The sequence below is a fragment of the Onychostruthus taczanowskii genome, unplaced genomic scaffold (assembly GCF_017590055.1).
Source record: "Onychostruthus taczanowskii isolate IOZ18803 unplaced genomic scaffold, ASM1759005v1 scaffold184, whole genome shotgun sequence".
Classification (NCBI taxonomy): Eukaryota; Metazoa; Chordata; class Aves; order Passeriformes; family Passeridae; genus Onychostruthus; species Onychostruthus taczanowskii.
The window spans coordinates 892,919-898,918 of record NW_024499062.1 but is presented as its reverse complement, the minus strand read 5'-3'; positions in this window follow the sequence as shown (position 1 = coordinate 898,918).

The window sequence follows — 6,000 nt, the reverse complement described above, 5'->3', positions numbered from 1 at the left end:
AAAGTATTACCTCAGAGAATGGCATTTATCATGTCCTGGTTCCTAAACTTGTGGCAGACCGCACATCCTGCAAGAAGATTTTAGGGAAAAAGGTGCTACTGGTGGGGGGGGGAGTCACCCCAAAGGCTGCCTGTGGAACCTGGGAATGCTCAATGAGAATTCCATCCAGTGGTTCACGGCTCTGGGTGCAGTTTCACTGCCAGTTTTGGGTTACGCTCGGCCGGGAGGTGTGGTGCCCTTCCCGCGGGTTTCCGAATGGGAAACGTGCCCTTTTCTTTCTTGGGGTCTTCCAGGGGAGGGCTGACTCCACTGGGATATTATCTCTTGGTGCCAAAGCTTGAGAAGAGTCTTCGAGAGGAATCCACCTCATCCTTTACCCCGTGGCTTCCTGCTGGTGTTTGGTGCTAAATATATCAAATTTAGCTGCAAAAAGGACCCGTTGCAAGTCACAGTGTCCCTGATGTGCCACATCGCCCAGTGGCAGCTCTCAGCAGCAACTCGGAGGTATTGTCCTAATAAATACCTGTGAAATCCTGTTTGTGTCTTTTCCAGGCCTGCCACAGTGAAGGTTTTTCCTGCAGGGGGATTTTTTTGCTTTTTGATGCCAGATTGTGACAAAGAGAGCGCATTAATAGAAGGAATTTTGGTTTTGGTTGCTGGAATTAATTTGATTTCAGGGCTTTTCACGCCGAGACCAGGAGCATTGGGATTTTTATTTTTTATTTTTTTTTGTTCCCCATGCTAATTAAAAGGATCATTTTACTAATGTTATGCCACAGGAGGACGCTGTGGAACGAGAGCTGGTTCCTGTTGTTGCTCGAGTCACTGTATCTGTGCCAACCACGTAAATAAGATGTTCACTTCAATCTTGATAGGAAGGGAATAAACTGGAGTGTCTTATCTTGCTTTGTGCCTGGTATCAGCTGTGCTGCTGACAGGAGTCAGTGTCTCCAGTCCTGGAAAGCCTTTCCCATCCAAAACCTTGAGCAGCTTTTGGAAGGGCAGGTGCTCCACTGGGAAAAAAAAAAAAAACAACCTGTTTTTTATCAGGTTCTGGTGTTGGCTTCAAAATTCTCCTCATGAACAAGGGAGCATTTTTTTCTTTCCGTGGAAAATGGGATTTTAGTATTTAAATGTGCGTTTTCTATGAGTTGTGGTAATAAGTGAGATATTAATCAAGCTTATCCTGGTGTTTGCTTATCAGACCCTCAGGGGAGATTCCCTCTAGGCACAGTTTTATACAGGAGTGGTGTCAAATTCAGTGGTGTCAAATTCACCCCAAACAGGAATTAATGAATGATATTTACCCGGTGAGTGGTGCCAATGCAACGTGGAAATCTTTAATAGGAATTAATGAACGATATTTACCCAGTGAGTGGTGCCAATGCAACCTGGAAATCACGGAAGGAGCTGCATCTCTGTGACTGGGAGCCTGGAATCTCCTGCTGGGGACACCTGGACATCCTCTTTCTCCTGTCCCCGTGGAGAAAAGAGCAGGAGAAGGTCTGGGGCTGGCTCGGTGGTGGTAGCCCTGCTGAGTGAAGGGAGTGGGGGCTGTTCCATGGGCTCTCCCAGAAGCTGGTGCTGTTGGAATGGGCTGGCACAGAGCTCCTGGCAGCTCTGGTTTCTCCTGGAAGTGCTTTGTTAACCAGTGCTGTCAGGAAATGCCGTGAGGGAGCTCCAAGCCCCGGCTGGGAGGTGGATGAGATGCCATGCTGGCCCAGATGGAGGAGAAACGGAGCCAGGACAACACCAGGAGTGGCCATTCCTCCTTTTTAAAGGTTGCCCTCTAATCCTCCCCTGGAGCAGCTCCTCTAAGCCAGACCTTCCCAGGAACCACCAAAACTGGCTCGTTTCTGGCCATCCTCATCGGAGGGAAGACACAAATCCCTCAAGACTAAAGAGGTTTGATGGACACCACTGATGTCAGTCACAGCTCCTGGTGAAATTCATGGAATACATCCCTGGATTTGTGTTTGTTCCCAGATGAGCTTGGCTCTCTGTGGCTGTGACCATCAAAATGTGATGTATCAGAAATCTGCAGGTGATAAACCAGGATGTACCTGCTGTCCTGAAAAACTGCACAGAGGGTCTTGTGCCAGAACAGGAAAAGCAGGACTGGACAATTTCAAAGGTCTAATTCCACTCAAACAGGATTTGATTTTATTAGTAAATGGCCAGTGATTGATTCCTTGCTAAGATCAGTTTTCACTTAGGAATTATCCCAGGCTGCCTCTGCAGGGAGATTGGAGTTTATGGAGACACACAGCCAGAAGTTTGGAACAGCTTTTAAAATACCACATTCCTGAGCACTAGGTGCAGAGGAAGTGCTTTTCAATCTGACTGAATGCACCAAGTGTGACCCAGTTGAAAAATCTCCTTCACATCACGCCAGCCCAGATCATCAAAGGTACTTTTGATCCCTCCCTGTCATGAGCTGCCAGCGGAGCCCGTGGTGCTGTGGCAGGGAGGAGGAGGAGGGGCTGCAGCCACAAACAGTTGGTGGATATTAAAATAAATGGAAGTGGGGTCTTCCTTACCCTCCTGGGAGTGAGGGAGCAGGTGGGAAGCCCTGGGTGCCACCAGCAGCAGCATTTGGGAAGCTGGGAGCTGCTCCAGCCTTGCTCCGTGGCTCATGGAGATGAAGCAGGAGTTAGTGAGGAATCTCCTCCCAGCATGGGGAAGTGGAACAGCAAACAGTGGCCAGAAGCTGATTCAGAGGATGATTTCCTAGAGAGGTGCACGGGAAGGGTGAACACCGTGGAGAAGGACCAGGGGAGCTCTGCAGCCCCTCCCAGAACAAAAGTGCCACTGTGATGTTGTTTAATGCAGAGCAAGCGACTTATGTATGGCAGAGGCTTGAATCCACTGAGCTCCAGATGCTTGTCAGCTTCACAGAAGAGCAGAAGAAAGGCAGGAGGTGTTGCAGGTGTTCTGGAAAACACCTGGAGCAGGATTTCCCTGAAGTGAAAGCACAGGAGAGGGACCAGCTTGAATAATGAACCAGATTTTCTCTTTATTTGTCGAGATTCCCGTGTAGTGCCGAAGTGCTCCGTGCTGAGTTCCTGTGTGGAGCAGGGTTGTCAGTAAGGAATTGGTGCTGACTGTGGTGCAGAGATCAAACAGAAAATTATTTGGGAAAGGAAAACCAGGAGTGTTTTCATTCCTTTGAAAGAAACGAGGAAACAAACCTGATTATTCCTCAGAGTGTAGGATTGATCCTCTCAAATAAGCCCTTTAAATTAATTAATAAAAAAAACCCAAAGCAAATTAAACCAAAATAATAACCCATTATTCCTCAGAGTGTAGGATTGATCCTCTCAAACAAGCCCTTTAAATTAATTAATAAAAAAAAAAAAAAAACACAAAGCAAATTAAACCAAAGTAAAAACCTCAGGAGCACCTGATGTCCCCTGAGCTGACTGAGCAACCACATCATCCACTTGTCTCTTCCTTTCTCCATGCTTTTGCTGAGTACAAGGCATGATTTTGGGGAAAATCATGTGAAAAGCCTTAAGAGTGTTGCAGGCCACGAGGCTCCACCTGTGTCCTGCTCCGTGTGTTTGGGTGGCTCCATCACCAGGGGATGATGGGTTTAGTGGTGGCCATGGCAGTGCAGGGGGACAACAATTGGACTTGATGATCCTAGAGGGCTTTTCCAACCTGAACTGTTCCATGATTCCATCTTTTCAGTGGTTCACAGCCTTTGGAGGGTGGCAGCCTTTCTCCTGTCATCCTTGGGAAGAGGAGAAGGTCCAGGACCTGACCAGACTGGAATGGGAACAGGGACAGTCCCCTGGCCTCGTTAATGTGTCTGTTAAACTAATTGGGGATGTTGATCACTTGTAAAGAGGATTCTGAGTTTTTAGCATGTGTTTTCCTTAGTCCTCTCTTTTTCCTCCCCTGTAATTTCCAGCTCCTCTCAGAGAAGGCAGAGCTGCTGCTGGAGCTGGGGACATCCATCCAATAATGTTCTTTGCTGGGATGGGATTTCCTTCTTCCCAAAGCCTTTGGTTGGGAAAGGTTGTGCACCGTCAGCAGGCTGTGTGGGAGCTGATCTCTCAGTTTGCCGTGGGGGATTTGCTGATTCCTGCATTTTAGTTATAAAATTTTAGATTTAGTTATGAAATGTGTTCATTTTCATGTTGATGCTGGTACAGAGTGCAGGGGAACTTCACCCATTTGGTTTTCCACCCAGAATGACTCACTCTTGATATGAAAATATGAAGGCTGAATTCTGACTATCAGGACAATTAGCAAAGAAGCAAGTTTTGTAAGAACATCAAATTGATTGATCCATTTGAGCACAAGATCCTTATATTTGCTGTTTTGGATGCCATTGGTTGTTCCCACCCTATTTCAGGATGCTGGAATCATGGAATGGGCTGGGTTGGAAGAGACCTTGCAGCCCATCCAGTGCTGTCCCCTGCTTTGGGACACCTCCCACTGTCCCAGGCTGCTCCAAGCCCTGTCCAGCCTGGCCTTGGACATTCCAGGGATCCAGGGGCAGCCACAGCTGCTTTGGGCAACAGGGAAGAATTTCTTCCTTATGTCTGATCTAAATCTACCCAATTTCACTGAAAACTTTGCCCCTGCATTCCCCAAGGTCTTTCATGGCTGTATCCTAGGAGGGATCCTCTCATGAGCATGCACGAGAGGACAGGGCAAGCAGGTCTCAGAATCTCCATAGAATTCCTGTTTTGCTTCCTTTCAAAGTTATTTAAACCACCAAAGAAGCGAGACCCAGCGATTCTTTTTATTTATTGCTGATCTGAGCAGGGTTTCAAATTAATGAGGTGTGGGCTGAGTTGGTAAAAATGGCACCATGATTTAACATTGCAGAGGATAAATGCTCATCTCCGGGTTCAGTCTGTCTCACTCGTGTCTCCTGCAGCATCTGAAGCAAAACCTCTTCAGTGGGATAAAGGTTTAAAATAATCCCAGGCCCTGCCTGTGTGAGGGGCTTTTTCCATCGTGCTGCTGTTCCTCATGATTTTTTCTGGTGTGGAATTTTTATTTTGGACTCAGTTTTAAGCTGGATGGTGATGGTAGAGGATGGTGTGTGTGGGGTTTTTATGGGTTGAGTTGTGACTTGTTACAATCACACCACGGAGACCTCCATTTCAATCTACGGGGGTTTAAATTTGGTGTGGAATTTATGGGGTTTGCCACCAGTTCCTGTTGTTTTCTGGTGGTTTGAGTGGTGCAGCTCTGCTGTTTCCTCCTGTGTTGCTCAGTGGTGGTGTCAGCAGCCACTGGTCAGGGCTGACAGGACATCAGAGGAACCCCTGACACGCTCGTGAAGCAGCTGCACTGTGTGATGAGAGGGACTTCATCCTCATATTTTTAATAAGCACTTTAAATGACTTTAAAACCACTCCTGGCTGTCATCCAAACCTTCTGGACTAAGCCACGGCCACCAGGAAATGTCCTTGCAGTCACCACTGTGTCATTAGGCTTCCCCTCCTCCTGAAACCGCTCTGGTTTTGGGAGAAAACCAGGGATCAACGTTCTTTTTCTGGAGTGGGGAATGCTCTTCTCTAAAGGATGAAGGGAACAGCTTTCCTTTCATCCCTGTGCTGGATCCCTGCTCAAATCCCAGCCCCACCCTTCGGATGTGTCACAGGGATGTGTGGCCGGGCCAGCTTGGTGACACCTTCACCTGCCAGTCAGGGTGCTGGCCCACAGAGCCTGGCTCGTGTCAGGAATCCTTTGGGAATGATTTGAACATGGGAATGGCTTCCCAAGGTTTCAGTGTTGGTGACATTAGGTTTGGGTTGCTTTTGAGTGCAAGGTTTGGTTCCAGTGGTTTCATCTGTTGTCTTGGGGCCTTGTCTCCTGACTTCAAAGTCACTGTGCTCTATCAATCACATTCTGATCACATTTTTCCATGGTTTTTTTTAAATTTTAATAGTAAGAAAAGCAGCAATGTCCCCTTTCAGGAAAAGCTCCGTGTCTTGGGAAATCTGTTAAGCTGGTCCATAAGGGTTTACTCGAAAT